At 42.3% G+C, this 15,507-nt stretch overlaps 1 long non-coding RNA gene across 1 annotated transcript in view; it reads left to right on the top strand.

The window, feature by feature from the left end:
- Nucleotides 1-780: 780 nt before the first annotated feature.
- The window catches only part of LOC103677887, a 42,063-nt gene continuing 27,336 nt past the window's right edge, over nucleotides 781-15,507 (top strand). Inside the window, exons 1-3 of the long non-coding RNA XR_572556.2 lie at nucleotides 781-1,132; nucleotides 4,004-4,092; nucleotides 11,555-12,273. This is a non-coding gene — a long non-coding RNA (uncharacterized LOC103677887). The remainder of the gene's footprint in view (nucleotides 1,133-4,003; nucleotides 4,093-11,554; nucleotides 12,274-15,507) is intronic.

Here is a 15,507-nt window from a genome sequence, read left to right as displayed (position 1 = left end):
CAAGTTCAAGGCCGAGCGCCGGGGTCTCGGCGGGAAACGCCCACTGCCGGCAGCGCAGCGGGGGTGGGCCCCCGACCGGAGTTGCTGCTCATGACCTCCAAAGAGAAGAAAGCGACGCACAAAGAACCCAGACGCTGACTGTGGGGCTGGGGGATTTAAACCTACCTTTCCCCTCCCCTCCTTGAAGAACCCTCCGTTTACTCTTCATTCCGCAAACCCTGAGCGCTGGGATGCGACCCCGCCTATAAATAATATCATAAACTGTTAGAAATAAATGAAGTGTACTCTCTAGGCTCTTACCTCGCGATGGTTACGTCCCTGGAAATTTTCTAATTAATTAACAGAGGGCGGGGAAGAGACTTTGCTGCTGGGTAAGTAAGATTGCCTTCCCCGCGGTTTTCTGCTTTCTGGAGCAAGCACCTAGAACAGCCACTGGCTCTTCTGCTGGAAAATCTCGAGAATTTTTCACCCGCAGTGAGCCAGATGGCGAGGGGGAAGGCTGTTCCTGCTGACTGACGGCAGCTCTGGCCAATCCGCGCTCGGAGAGGCGGTGCGCCGGCCGCCCGGGCCCTAGATCGCAGCCAATCATAGATTCCAACAGGACCGAGCCTCCCCGCAACTGCTATTTGATTTGGCTGACTTCAAGCAGCTCGCGCTAGAGAGACGTCTACTTGGGCCAGTAGCTGCTCGAGCTGACATCCCGCCCCCCCGGAGGCCTTGACAGTAGGGCCAATGAAGGGACTCCTGGGAGGTGGGTGGGATCGGGACATTGGGTAAGTGCCCGCCTGTCGAGGAGGGGTGTGTGTCCCTTGTGGCAAGGGGGCAGTCGTTGTGACAACTAGAAAACCGAGAACGAATGCCAACATTTTGCCTGGGCAGAAGGGCTTGAAAGGCATCTGGTTTCACTGCTATTCTTTGGAAAACTCACAGTGCAATGTTCTTCGTGACAGAACAGGCATCTTGTGATCCCTTGGGAATGTCGATTCATTCGTTTGACAAGTATTTCTGTGTTTATGGAGGACTTTTTGTATGCCAGACACTGCCAGACATTGGCGCTTCAATCCTGACACAAATACACGTGATTTCTGCCTTCATGGAACTTACAGTCTAATGAGGAAAACGGAGCAAACAGGTAAACAAGCAAATGAGACAAGAATCACGTCAAGGACGGATATAGACCAAGTGTGGATATAGAGAATAATAGGAGGTTGACATTAGATAGGGAGGGTTGTTATAAGAGAACTTTATAAGCTGCCATTTAAACAGAGACTTGAAGAGTGAGAAGGAAATCAGTCAGTCAGCCAAGGAACCTGAAAAGCGACGATTGTTCTGGGCAGAGAGGACAAAGGTCCTCAGACGCGACAGTTTGATATTTTGGGAGAACAGAAAGAAGACCAGTATGGCTCTAGCACAGAGAGCAGGAGAGAGCAGCATGACATGAGGTGGGTGAGGTAGACTGAGGCCAAACCATATACCCAAGTCTTGGAGTTTGCTTCATGTTTTAAGTCTAATGGTATTTTTGCTTAAAATACCTATTGAGGTATTTTAAGCAAGGAAAGAAAAGGATCTAGTTTAGATTTTACATCACTTTGGTTAATGTGTAGAGAACAGGTAGAATAGGCTATGGGGAAACTGGTGAGGAGACCATCTCAGATGAGATTCAGGGTGGGACATGACCTGGTTTAAGCTATGGTGATATCACTGAAAGAAGGGAAAAGCAGAGAGATTGGAGATTTTAGAGGGAAATTATTAGCCTGTTTTGACATATCAGGTATCCTGCTCCTGGGACAACTGTTCTGAATCCAGTTCATTGACTACTCTATTTAGAGACTGATTCTTACATTGATGACCCACAAATTCTGGTAATGACATGGAGGATTATTATGCTGGGTTGAAATTCAATTTTCCTGGGCTTCCTAGAATTTTCTTTCTTTCATTAACTTTTTATTGAAGCATAATATATATGCAGAAAAGTACACACATTCCAAGCTGCGGATATACCTCAATGAATTTTCACATTCTGAACATACCTTTGTATCCAACACAGAGTAAAAAACAGAACATTATTAACACCCAGGAACCCCATTACACTGCCTTCCAGTCATTGCCTATCCTGTCAACAACACAGACTTAGTTTTGCCTGTCTTTGTACTTGACATATATAAAATCATAAAATAGGCATTCTTTTGTGTTTGGCTTCTTTACTCGACTTTATACTTATGAGTTCTTCCATATTGTTGCATGTAGTTGTAGATCATTCATTTTATTCCATTCTGTGACTATACTGCAATTTATGATTTCATTCTTTTGAAAGATGTTAGAGTAGTTTCTAGTTTGGAGCTATGACCCATAGTGCTACTATGTACATTCTACTACATGTCTTGGCTGTTATGTTGATGGAGAATTTGGGGGCTGAGGTTTAAATACAATTAAGTCACTTTTTTTTTAAAGATTTTATTCATTTATTTGACACAGAGAGAGAGAGCACAAGCAGGGGGAGCAGCAGGCAGAGGTAGAGGGAGAAGCAGGCTCCCCACTGGGCAGGTAGCCCAATGCAGGGCTCAATCCCAGGACCCTGGGATCATGACCTGAGCCAAAGGCAGACACTTAACCAACTGAGCCACCCAGGTGCCCCAACAATTAAGTTACTTTTGACTGTTCATCAATAATGTAGTACCATATATTGCAATATCTCAAACATTTGGACCAGATAATGAAGGACTTTACTCTCACAAATGTGAAAGCTTTTGGCAACAACAAGAACTGTTGATGTGGGAAATTTGAGTTTGGAAACCTAAAACATTTTGAATTATGCTTGACATTTTGACCTTCTTTTTAAGTTCTTGCAGACCGCATGCCCAGCATTTGAGAACATCATGATGATGCTGTATCCTTTATTCTAATAGACTATTCATATGATAAACAAGATCAGTTAGGTGGCCCTGAAGAATATGCGTATGTTTGATGTTATTGCAGTCCTTGGAATTACATCTGAAAACCTTACCACTGGGGCGTCTGGGTGGCTCAGTCAGTTAAGCATCTGCCTTTGGCTCAGGTCATGATCCCAGGCTCCTGGGATTGAGCTCCCCACAGGACTCCTTGCTCAGGGGGAAGCCTGTTTCTCCCACTACCCCTACCCCTACCCCTCTTCATGATCTCGCTCATAAATAAATAAATAAATAAATAAATAAATAAGAAGGAAGAAAAGAAAGAAAGAAAGAAAGAAAGAAAGAAAGAAAGAAAGAAAGAAAGAAAAAACCATACCATTCCATATCTTACCACAGTTGATAACAAACAACACCAGTAGTTTACTTCTTTTGAATTATATACTTAGGCTGTTTGAATCTCTGAAGCAAATGTAGTACAAATGTACATGTACTGAGCATGAGGGATCTTTCCATAATGTCCAAAAGAATCAAGTGGACACAACACTCCATGCCTTCATTAAGTTGAGCTCCTTTGTATTTCACTTTATATTTTAAAGAATTCAACGGTCTTATAGTAATGACTATCAGGAAATTATACGCAAGAGAGGTCATGAGACTTTGGGCAAGTGGGTGGCATGGGGGCTTATAAAATATGAAGTGAGGACATGTGAGTCTTGAGTAAGCCATTTGAGATTTGGGCTAATGAACCACGAACATGGAACTGTTAAAAGATAAACAGAGGCATATTAAACATTTTAAGAGTTTATTGAACAAAAATCAATTGGAATTGGGCAGCCCCAAACCAGAAATGGTTAGGAGTGCTCCATGGATAGGAGCTAGAGGCAGGACTTTATAGAGAGAGAGGAAAGCAAAGCAAGGAAATTATCTGGCTCTAACTTTATTTGGGAAAGCCTGATTTGCTGTTTGTGATTGGTTGTCGTTAGGTTTTTATTTTTTAACTTCAAGCAACAGAGACTTAGGTTTTGATTTGCTAGAGTTACTAAGGCATTAAAGCCACCTTACTCAAACAGAAAACACAACTTTTTTGTTGTTGTTGTTAATTTGTCTTTTGTCAGTTTAATTTTCAGGTCTCCAGCCAGAGAACTCAGGAGAATAGAGGGAAAATATTCTTTGGTCTCCTACTTTAGAATCAGCAATTTTCCAGGTGAGTATCTGTATGCTACTTTTGTCCTCATGCCTAAACAGGGACTTGAAATACTAGGATGTATTTTCCCATAGTTCAGCCCATTCTCTCCAGAACTGCTAGCCCAGATGTCCTTTCTCTGTGTCACCAGAATAATTTCCATAACACTGACACAAAGAATTTTTTAAAAGATTTATTTATTTATTATTAAAGAGAGGGGGAAGGGACAGAGGGAAAGGAAGAGAGAAAATCATAAGCAGACCCCATGCTGAGCGTGAAGCTGCCCTCCCCCGCCCACCCCAGACTGGATCTCACTGACTGAGCCACCCAGATGCCCCGACACAAAGAATTTGTAAGTCTTGTCCTTGGACCCAATTAAAACTTGCAGCAATGATTTTGCTTTAGAATATAATTGTTGCTTTTTCCCCCCATGTATAATTTACCTCCACAAATATAGAATAAATGAGCTCCATCTAGAACTAGTGGTAGAGAGGGGCGCCTGGGTGGCACAGCGGTTAAGCGTCTGCCTTCGGCTCAGGGCGTGATCCCGGCGTTCTGGGATCGAGCCTCACATCAGGCTCTTCTGCTATGAGCCTGCTTCTTCCTCTCCCACTCCCCCTGCTTGTGTTCCNCTGTCTCTCTCTCTGTAGAATAAATAAATAAAATCTTAAAAAAAAAAAAAAAAAAGAACTAGTGGTAGAGAGATTTGAATTATCTTTCCATTTCCACCTCTGACTTTTCTATTTGACCTTATTTAAGTATTTAGTTTCACCATGCATCATTCTTATACAGGGCCATTATGAGGAAAATCATATTTTATAAATGTATTGCAGGAAAGGTTACAACAAAATTGGACTTTATTACTTAAGTCACAAAAGCTCAGAATCAAGGAAATGAAATCTGGTAGTCGTTAGCACCCTTTGCCAAGTATTTCCCCCTCTCCACCACCCAGGCAGCTTCAGGCCCCTCTGTGGCTGATGCTATGGGAAGGTGAGGTATCTGAGACTAGTTCAGGTCAATGAATTTGTGAGCAGGGTTTCTGAGTTGGAGCATTAATATTCCTCTGCAAGACCCTCCAGGGCCCACTTCTGTCTGCATTGCAACAAGCGGTGTTCTAGATCATGTCTTCTCCATCAATCTAGATCCCTGAGTGACCAGAAGGGCAGAATTATGCTCCATGATGGCCATATAACATGTGTGAGAAACAGACCTTCATGACTTTTAGCCACTGATATTGTTTGTTACTGCATCTCGAGCTAATTTAACCTAGCCTATCCTGACTGATGCAGATAGTAGCTCCAGCTTAAAATCATTTGATTGGGGCACCTGGCTGGCTCAGTTGAAAGAGTATGTGACTCTTGATCTTGTGGTCCTTAGTTCAAGCCTATGTCAGGTGTAGAGATTACTTACACAAATAAAACTTTCTTTTTAAATAAAATAAATAAAATCATTTGGTTGAGTTTTTCCTTGGGGCAATTTTAGTGAAAGAGAAATTTTTGTTCATTTTTTCAATAACTTTTTGTGAAGTTCCTGCAGTATATCAAGTACTATGTATGTTAGGCTCTGGGCTTATAGCAATGAATGAACAATATAAACAAGATCTCTGCTCTTATGAAAACTGGGAGGTGGGAGAGTAAGCAGTACATAATAAATGCTATAATTAGAAAAGTATGGGGCACCTGGTGGCTCAGTCAGTTAAGCGTCCAACTCTTGATTTCAGCTCAGGTGTTGATCTCAGGGTTGTGAGTTCAAGCCCCACATTTTAAGCTGGGCATGGAGCCTACTTTAAAAAAAAAAAAACAAAACATGGCATTCTCTAAATATTTTCCTAGGAGTCTTGTGGCTCATCTTCTCCTTCCTGTCTCTGTCTCTCTTTTAAGTTAGGGATATTCAGTTGCTGAATACTATACAAGTCTACCTAGAAAGAATAAGAAAGAAAAAACAAATTTCTAACTCTTGAGAGGTATCTTGTAATTAAATAAAAGGTACCTTGCCTGGGTCCTGAGCCTAGACTCCAACATTGCTTTTGACCAGTGTGTGGCCTCAGATAAGTAGCCAACTTCACTGTGACCCTGTTTCATCAGATATAAAATAGCACTAAGTATAACCTGTCCTGGCCAACTTACATAATTGCTGCAAGAATTAAATTAGGTAGAGAATGTAAATATCCCATAAAAATAAGCATTATTACTCTGAAGATTTTACAATGCATTGGAGGAGCCTATAAAGAGCCAGTCTAAAAAAAAAATAATGAAAACCCTTGGTCCACCTATAAAGCAACATGTAGACAAATTAATATGACGCCCTTCTAGCTGTGGGAAATGGTACAGATTAACACAGTGAAAATTATAGGGGTGCCTGGGTGGCTCAGTTTTAAGCATCTGCCTTCAGCTCAGGGTGTGATCCCAGAGTCCTGGGATCAAGCCCTGCGTTGGGTCCCTGCTCTGCTGGGAGTCTGCTTCTTCCTCTCCCACTCCCCCTGCTTGTGTTCCCTCTCTCGCTGGCTGTCTCTCTCTGTCAAATAAATAAATAAAATCTTAAAAAAAAAAACACACACAGTGAAAATTATAGCTTAAGAATCTAAAATTCAGTGTTTATTGCTGAGTAATATCTGCTAAGATACTGTTATTAGGATATGGCTAAAACAGGCCAAAACTCTCATTGTAATCTTCATAAAGAACATTCAATACATTTCTTGTCAGTGGAATGAAATGAACGTACAAATAACTAGATTTATATAAGTGGATAAGCAGAAAAATACATGCAGTATTAAGAAAAACTGCCATTGCCTTCAAAATCTGTAATGTCAGAAGTGTGTATGCTTATAACCTATTAGAAATGATATCTGGTTTCCTAAACTCATTCCTCTTTTCTCAGTCTCATTTAGATTAAAGTTCAGAATCTGAAGGTAACATTGTAAGAGATGATGAAAGGCACGCTTGTCACTGGTTGTGAGGCAACCCAAAGCATGAGTTATTGGCGTGTACAAACACATCTCCTTATTTTGCACAGAGTGGGTGTAGGTGCTGAACTGCTCTTCTATTGGTCAGTTTCTCTACCAATGGCAGCAAAGAAAGTATTCTTTTTCAGCTAATTAGCATAGCCTGGGGAAGTACCCAACTGCATTTCTTTCACTGGCAGTGTTAAATATAGACTTTCAAACCAGGGTTAGCATTTACCACTTAAAAGTTACTTTGGCTTTGGGTGATCTAGATTTTACATACAAAAATCCTCCAGGAAAAGGTTTTCGAACTCAAATAAACTCATAGCATATAATGGTTCTGCTATAGAAAGAAAGCAAAACACATCTGTTTTCTTGAAGATGCTTTAATATAAAGAAAATACGAATTCACACTTCTCCTTCCAGGTTGAAACCAGGAAAGACTTCTGGAGATCAGAAAGGGCAACAAAAATGTCATTCCCTTTTGCCACCCTACCTTCACATAGACCAGGTAACATGCAGGAAGCTGGGACTTGGGAGGAGAGCAGAGTTATAGCAAAGGAAAAAAGGGAAGGGGACCAAGAGAGGGACATCAGTCTGCTCACATGAGGAACCACCACCTGGCCTAAAATGTGACCCAATGAAAACAATAAGGAAACAGATGCTTGATGCTCTTCGGTGATGAAATGTGTATAACTGCATGATGCAAGATCACATAATATTTTCTACCTGTTCTCTCCTTCCCTAGTTTCTCCCTCCTCCTGATGAATCTTACACCGCTGATGTGTGTTTTCATCTTACCACACTGTTTTCACAAAGCTTGGGTAGCTCTCCATTTCCAATAGGGGGGAAAGAAATCCTGAGGTTCCAAGGTTGGTATTTAGATTTTTTCCTGGGCTGCTCCTGCTGTTCTCCAACCTTATGACCCACCACTTCCCTAAGTGGGCCCTTATTCCACCTAAACACATCATTTTCTAAACCTGCCATGAGCATTCTTGCCTCCTTGTTTCCTTGCCTTTTTAAAAGGCAAACCTTTATTTTCTCCTCTTAGTTTTCTTCAATCTTCAGAAGTGGGAGGATTAAAGTGAAAGGTTGCCATGTGATTACTCTCACTGAATAACCAGTATAGAGGATCACTCAGGCTTCAAACACAAATCATCATCGCTGACTGTATTAGGGTTCTCCAAAGAAACAGAACCAATAAGGTGTGTGTGGGGGGGTGGGGGTGGGGGTGTGTGTGTGTGTAGAGAGAGAGAGGGAGAGACTGAAATTTAAGAAATTGGCTCACGTGATGTGAGGGCTGCCAAGTCCAAATCTGAAGGGAGGGAGCAGACCATGGATATATTTGAAGGAAAAGTATTCAGGGCAGAGGAAAGAGTAAGCACCAAGGTCCTGTGGCAGAGTGGCAGGCTGGAGACCCAGGGAAGAAGTAATGCTGCAGCACAAGACCCAAGGCAGTCTGCAGGCAGAATTCCTTCTTCCTTAGGGGATGTCAGTCTTTCCTCCTCAAGACCTTTAACTGATTGGATGAGGTCCCCACGTTCTGGAGAGGAATCTGCTTTTTACTCAGAGTCTACTGATTTAAACATTAATCCCATATAAAAATACCTTCAACAGAGACATGGAAGCTTGATATTTGACCAGATATCTGGGTACCTTGGCCTAGTCCAACTGACACATGAAATTAACCATCGCACTCAGCCCTACAAATGTTTATTCTGTCCAGGAACTGTTTTAAATGCTTTACACATATTAACTCACTTAATCTCAACGACCCTATGAGATAGGGTTACTATTATCATCCCCATTTTACAGATGAGGCACAGAGAGATTAAGGAACTTGCCTGAGATCATATAGCTTATAAATGACAGTGCCGGTACTTGAATCCTTGCAACATGGCTCCAAAGTTTGTTCTTAACTGCTGTGCGATTTACCTCTTGAGAAAAAGAAAGAGAAAGTGCAACTCATTGATGCCTTATGTGTTCTTCCCTCTGGCCCCATAAACATCTTTGTTTCCCTGCCATAACATCTGTTAGATGCCAACTTTTAGAGAAAACTCAAGTACGTCCACACCACAGCCGTTTGATGTAGGTAACGTTATCCCTATTTTACAGATGAGTGAATTTTGAGGCACAGAGATGTGAATGACTTGCTCTCAGCCACACAATATTGAGTGGAATAGCAGGGATTTGAACCCAGGACTCTCAGTCTTCAAAGTATATCCCCTTCCCACACTGTCTGTACATAGTTCATCGATGTGTTAAATATGTTCCTACTCATCTCTGTTTTGAAAACTTTACATTATCTTAACAGAAATTGGCTCTGTCAATTGCTTAACAAAAATTAGTTTTCTGTTTTGTTGTGTTCCACAAGTGAAACACACGGTACACATGAGCATAAATTTCTAACTAAACTTCACGCACCAGGAAAGAACAGAGATTACAGCTAAAGTAAATGGAAAATAAAGGGGGGGGAGCATTTTCTGTTTCACCAGGTAGAGATTATATAGTATCATCTGCTTGGGGGCCGTCCATGTTTAGAGAAAATACAAGGGGAGAACACATCACTCTGAGGCAGTGAAGGGGGAGAAAATGAGCCATTAAAGTAGAATATACATTGAACCTGAAGGATGAATTTACTTGAGACTAGCCAGCTAGCAAGAGCTCTGACTGGGACAGAAAGCATAAAACAGTAATCATCCATTTTGCAATGTTGGCTCGCTACACTGGAATTAGCTGAATTTACTTTCAGTCTGTTTTTCAGTGACTGATGTAGAAAGTTTTACTCCAAAAGAAGGCTTGATTTCCTAACTGCGCCCCTGAGCAGGCAGAGCAGCCAGCAGGTTTACTGGAGATAAGGATCATAACAGAGCCATGCTGCCACCAGGGGACCTTTCACCTCTTTCTTAACTCCGGACTAAATGGGGAGCTTGGGAGAGAGAAGGCCCAGAAGTCCTTTTGCCTGACCAACAGTCAATGTGATCAAAGAATTTTGGAGCTGAGACGTATCTTCGGATTTATTTCCTCCTCTTCCTCTCCCCTTCATTTTTCAGAAAATTAAATGCAGACGCTGCGAGGTGATAGGATTTGCCCTCAACCACAGAGCTGGCAACTACAGACTTGGAGTAATTAGAGGCCAAGCTTTTAGCACCCCAGTCAAGTGCTACTTCACACCACGTGCACTCATAACTCCTAAGAACAGGCAACTAGGCCAGAGAGTCTACCGAGGATATGCCAAACGGTAGAAAAGTTTTGCAAAATTAGAGGTATTTCTTCTACGATCCCTGTAGCAAAGACACCGAGACTGTAGGCAGGATTGACTCTGAGCAATATTGTGAAGTAAGTATAAATTCAGCGGCCTCATCCCCGGCTTGTCTGAGAGGCTATGTAGTACAGCAGTGGCGAGCAAGACTCTGGAGACAGCCAGCCTGTTTCAGTTCTGGCTCTGCATTTATGAGCTGTGACCTTGGGCTAGTTTCTTAAGCTCCCTATGCTCAGTTTCTTTGCATGTAAAAGGAGATGGTCGTATTTCTCAAATCATACTTTTTGGGAGGATTACCTAAATGAACATGTGTGAAGTATGAAGAGTCATTCCTGGCTTTAGACAGCCTAGTAAATGTGAGGAATTTTGACTATTCTCTGCCGTTGCCTACAACACCCTACCTTGCTCTAGGCTCGTCTCTGGCAGTGTCCCCTGCTCACAAAATATCTCTGTTCTTCCTCCTCTTTTTTTATTGCAACTCTCTCTCCTTGTTTGTTCAGTAAATGGCTGTTCACTCATTCAAATGATACATATTTAGTGCATCCTCTGATGTACCAGAAACTGTTCTGAGAGCTGAAGATACAGCAGTGAACTAAACAAAATTTCTGTCCTTGTGGAACATACTAGAGAAAGGAAGATAGAACAACAGAGATAATATATTCTTTGCTTTCTGTACCAATGAATGGTCTGTAGAAAAAGAACAATGAATAATGGGATAGAGCAGGGATTTGTGCTATGTGAGGTGAGAAAGCCAGGGGAAAACCTTTTAGAGTCAGGGGCACTCAGGGGGCAGAAACCATAATAGAAGGGAGGGAATGGACCGTGCATATCCTTGAAGAAAAAGTACTCCAGGCAAAGGAAAGGACAAGATAAGCACAAAGGCCCTGCTGCCGAGTGGCAAGGAAGCCAACACGATAGGAGCATGGCTAATGAGTGAAATTAAGCAGAAAGGCAGCTGGAGAAAGACAGGAATCCGTAAGGCATTATACACCAAGATTAGAAGTTTGGATGTTATTCTCATAATTGAGAAGACCCAGGGAAAGAGAGCAGATGAGTGTCAGGAATGGATTTATGATTGAAAGGGATCACTCATTTTGCTGTGAAGAGAATAAACTGCAGGGGGGCCAAGAGGAGCAACAAAGGGACTAGGTAGAAAATTCTCCAAGTGGAGTTGAAGAAGAATCAAGGGTTTTCCTTGGGGGAGTTAAATTTGTGATGCCTAGTCAACATACAATAGAAATTTTGCATAGGCACTTAAATACATTCATCTCTTGTTCTAGGGAGATGTGATTTTTGGAGTCATCAGTGTGTGCCTGGAACTTGAAGCCACGAAGACAAGATCACCTAAGGAGTAAGTAAGGATGGAGAGGAGGCCGGAGGCCAAGGTACTGGGATTTTGCAGAATGTAGAGGTTGGGAAAAGGAAGATGATTGAGCAAGGAGACAAAGAAGTAGCATTGAGGTAGGAGGAAAAACAGTAGAAAGCGAGAGAAGGGCAATACAGATTTCAAGAAGGAAGGTGTAAGCAGTTGTTTCAAATGTAGTTAGAGATTAAGTGAGCTGAGGTCTTTGATATGAAACAATAGATAGATAATATCTATGTCTAAGCTCAAAGTCAAGAGACAGAGAAGTACACTCAGCCTCAGACAAGTGTATATTATCTGAATTTTAATTACTTAAAATGTAGGTTGCTCTTTAGTTGTTAGTGGCTTCTGACATTTTAAATCTGTTTTCTAGTTCCCAACCAATTCTATCTTTATGATAGCTTATCTCCAATTCTCCCCTTCCTGTGCTCATATGCTGTTGCGCTATCAAGGGTAGAGTCTATTTCTGCACACTGTTGAATCTGGGTTGGCCTGTGACTGCATTAACCGCTAAACTACCGGGAAGCAACATTGTCTCGATTCCTCCCCGCTTAGGGGACTGGCAGCTTGCGCGTCCTGCCTCCTGGAAGGCTGCCATCATGTAAGAAGATACAACTACCCCCAGACTTCTCTGCGGTGAGACAAGTTTTGACATTTATTGCAAACAACTGATTGCTCTCATATGTTTTATAAAATTCCATTCTGCATTTTTAATTTTTTTAATAGGTGCAAGATTTTGTTTATTCTTTCATCAGCTGATGGACATTTAGGTTAGGACATTTGGGGCTATTACAAAGAATGCTGTTATGAACATTCATGTACAAGTTTTTGTTTGGATTTGTGTTTTCATTATTTTGAGTATATACTTACAAGCCAAAGTGCTTGGCCATATGGTAGCTACTACACATCTTTGAATCGCTTTTCCTAAAAGAATAATTTTTTTAAAAAAATCTGAATCTGTGGCATGAAATTTAGAGGGCCAGACTTCCATGGAAAATGCAAGTCATCTCTTCAAAATATAGCGTGTTGGAGGAATTATAAATATACTAGTACATGGTTGAAAAGCTCAAGCCTATCAATAAAACCTATCATAGAAAGCATAAAATAGAACAGAAAGGAAGCTAGGAATAGAAAATGGGTTGGGTTAATGGAAACGATATTATATCCTTATTCCTGGCTCTTCCGCCGACCATCATCCACTCTTCCCTGGGCAGCTCTGCTCTGCCGCTCTGGCCTCTACTGGAGACAGCTCAGGGGACCACTCTCTCCTGTCCTGCAGGCCTCTGGTTACTCCGCAGTGCATTAGGGGAGTCTCCCCTGACTACCCACCTAAAATAGCTCTCCGTCTCCTCTACCCCTTGTCCACTCTCATCTTCAGAGCACGGATCAGCACCGTGGATGTTTACCCATTCATTCGCTTAGTTATGTCTGCCGTCCCTCAGACTGTCTGCTCCATGGGAGGTGGATTTTTGTTCAAATTGTAATATCCCCGGGGCACCTGGGTGGCTCGTTTGTTTAAGTGGCTGCCTTCAGCTCAGGTCATGATTCCAGGGTCCTGGTATCGAGTCCTGAGTCATGCTCCCTGCTTGGTGAAGAGTCTCCTTCTCCCTCTCCCTCTCCCTCTCCCCCCTGCTCGTGCTCCCTCTCTCTCAAATAAATAAATAAAAATCTTTAAAAAAAATAAATAAATTGTAATATCCCCAACACTTAAAGCAGAACCAATCATTCAATATAAATCTGTCAAATGAATGAATGAATGAAGAATCCTCCATTTCCTTGCAAAGTCTTTGCTGCACTGAGGACTGTCCCAGAGGAAATTACATCAAGCAAATACCATGCATGCAAAGTTGGCCACGATCAGAAAATTGCAGGGGACCTAATTGGGTCCACCCCTCAGTTATGGAAGCAGGAAAGAAAATAGAACTAAAAATTACCTAAATACTTCTGTTCTCAACTTGTGCCATGATTTCTGCTGCTTTCCCCTTCAGCTATTTCGGCCCTTAATACCCCTCAGCGTTCGCTGTTCTTGACCCTATTTCATACATTGTGTGGCACAGAACAGTGCGGCTGTAAAAATCTCTTAATGGTTGATGTGGACAGAGCTCAGCCTGATGACCTCTAGGGGAGTGCTTTTAAAAAATCCTAAATTTTTAGGACTCGTACCTAAATTTTTAGGCTTTCCCCTCCAGGTTTTCTTCCTGACCACTGGGCTCCTTGATCTGTTCTTAAAGTATTTCTTCTCAACTCTCTTCATTTCTTTCACATTTGCCTTCACTTTTTCCATCTTCTGCCCCAATTAAAACTCAAGGACTGATGTAGACAGCTATAGCAGGAGATGTCTAGACTTTGTGTCACTTTCTATATTCTGCTGTATCTTTTAGTTCTGTTCTTACCTCCTCAGTTCAGTTATATTGAGCAGATGTTTGTGGAGCTACTCCTGTCCCAGACACTTGCTAGACCTTGGAGACCCTTCTGCTTCTGGTATTTCGCAGTCGTAGCAGTTACCATTCCACTCATTTATGTCGTGACCATAAGCTTCTTGAAGTTTCTCTACACTGAGAATAGCTTGCAAGTAGATAGTTGTTGTTAATATGGGAAATGAATGAAATTGAACTGATAATGAACCTGGAATCTCTTTTCTTTCTTCCACTCCTCCTCAATCCAATCTATGTCTGTGATACATAAGAGATACATGTTTGGTCTTTGTCCCCAGTTCCTGAAACAGAGCTCCTAAATCCCTTAGAATTTCCTGACTAGTGACTCCTCTATAGCTTCAGGCCAAGACTTGATTTGAGGGTTAGAACCTTCAGTCCCACTTCCAACCTCCAGGGAGGGGAGAGAGGCTGGGGCTCAAGGTAATCACCTGTGACCAATGATCTAATCAATCATGCCTAGATAATGAAACCTCCATAAAACCCTAAAAAGTTGGAGTTTGGAGAGTTTTCACGTTGTTGAACACATGGAAATCAGGAAGAGTGTTATGTTCCAAAGAGGAATGAAAGCTCTACACCCTTTCAGCACACCTTGCCCAATGAATCTCTTCCAGCTGGCTGTTCCAGAGTTATATTCTTACATAATAAACCAGTAATCTAGTAAGTAAAATGTTTCTCTGAGTTCTGTGAGCTGCTCTAGCAAATTAACTGAGTGTGAGGAAGGGATCGTTAGAACCTCCCATCTAGGGAAACCTGGGTGGCTCTGTCAGTTAAGTGTCCAACTCTTGATTTCAGCTCAGGTCATGAGCTCAAGGTTGTGAGAGCAAGCCCTGTATGGGGCTCCATGCTGAGCACAGAATCTGCTTGAGATTCTCTCTCCCTCTCCCTCTGCCCCCACTCTACTCTGTCTCCCTCTCTCAAATAAATAAATTAAATCTTAAAAAAAAGAAGAAGACGAACCTCCCATCTATAGCTGATCAGTCAGAAGTACAGGTGACAAGCTAAAGTGGGGGCAGACTTGTGGGACTGAGTCCTTAAACTGTGGGGTCTGTGCTAACTCTGGGTGGTTTGTGTCAGAACTGAATTGAATTGTAGGATACCTACTTAGTGTCCAGAGAGTTGGAGAATCCACTGGTATGGGGGGAAAACCCATGCATTTGGTGACAGAAGTGTTGTGAGAGGGGTGCCTGGGTGGCGCAGTCGTTGGGCCTCTGCCTTCGGCTCAGGGCGTGATCCCGGCATTCCGGGATCGAGTCCCGCATCGGGCTCCTCCACTGGGAGCCTGCTTCTTCCTCTCCCACTCCCTTGCTGTGTTCCCTCTCTCGCTGGCTGTATCTCTGCCACGTAAATAAATAAAAAATCTTAAAAAAAAAAAAAAAAGAAGTGTTGTGAGAAAAAAACCTCACAGATACCCCAGAATTGTGGGTAGTGATAGCAG

Source organism: Ursus maritimus, unplaced genomic scaffold, assembly GCF_017311325.1.
Source record: "Ursus maritimus isolate PB19 unplaced genomic scaffold, ASM1731132v1 scaffold_8, whole genome shotgun sequence".
Classification (NCBI taxonomy): Eukaryota; Metazoa; Chordata; class Mammalia; order Carnivora; family Ursidae; genus Ursus; species Ursus maritimus.
Note: the sequence above shows the minus strand (reverse complement) of the source record. Positions and strands in the feature narration are given on the sequence as shown.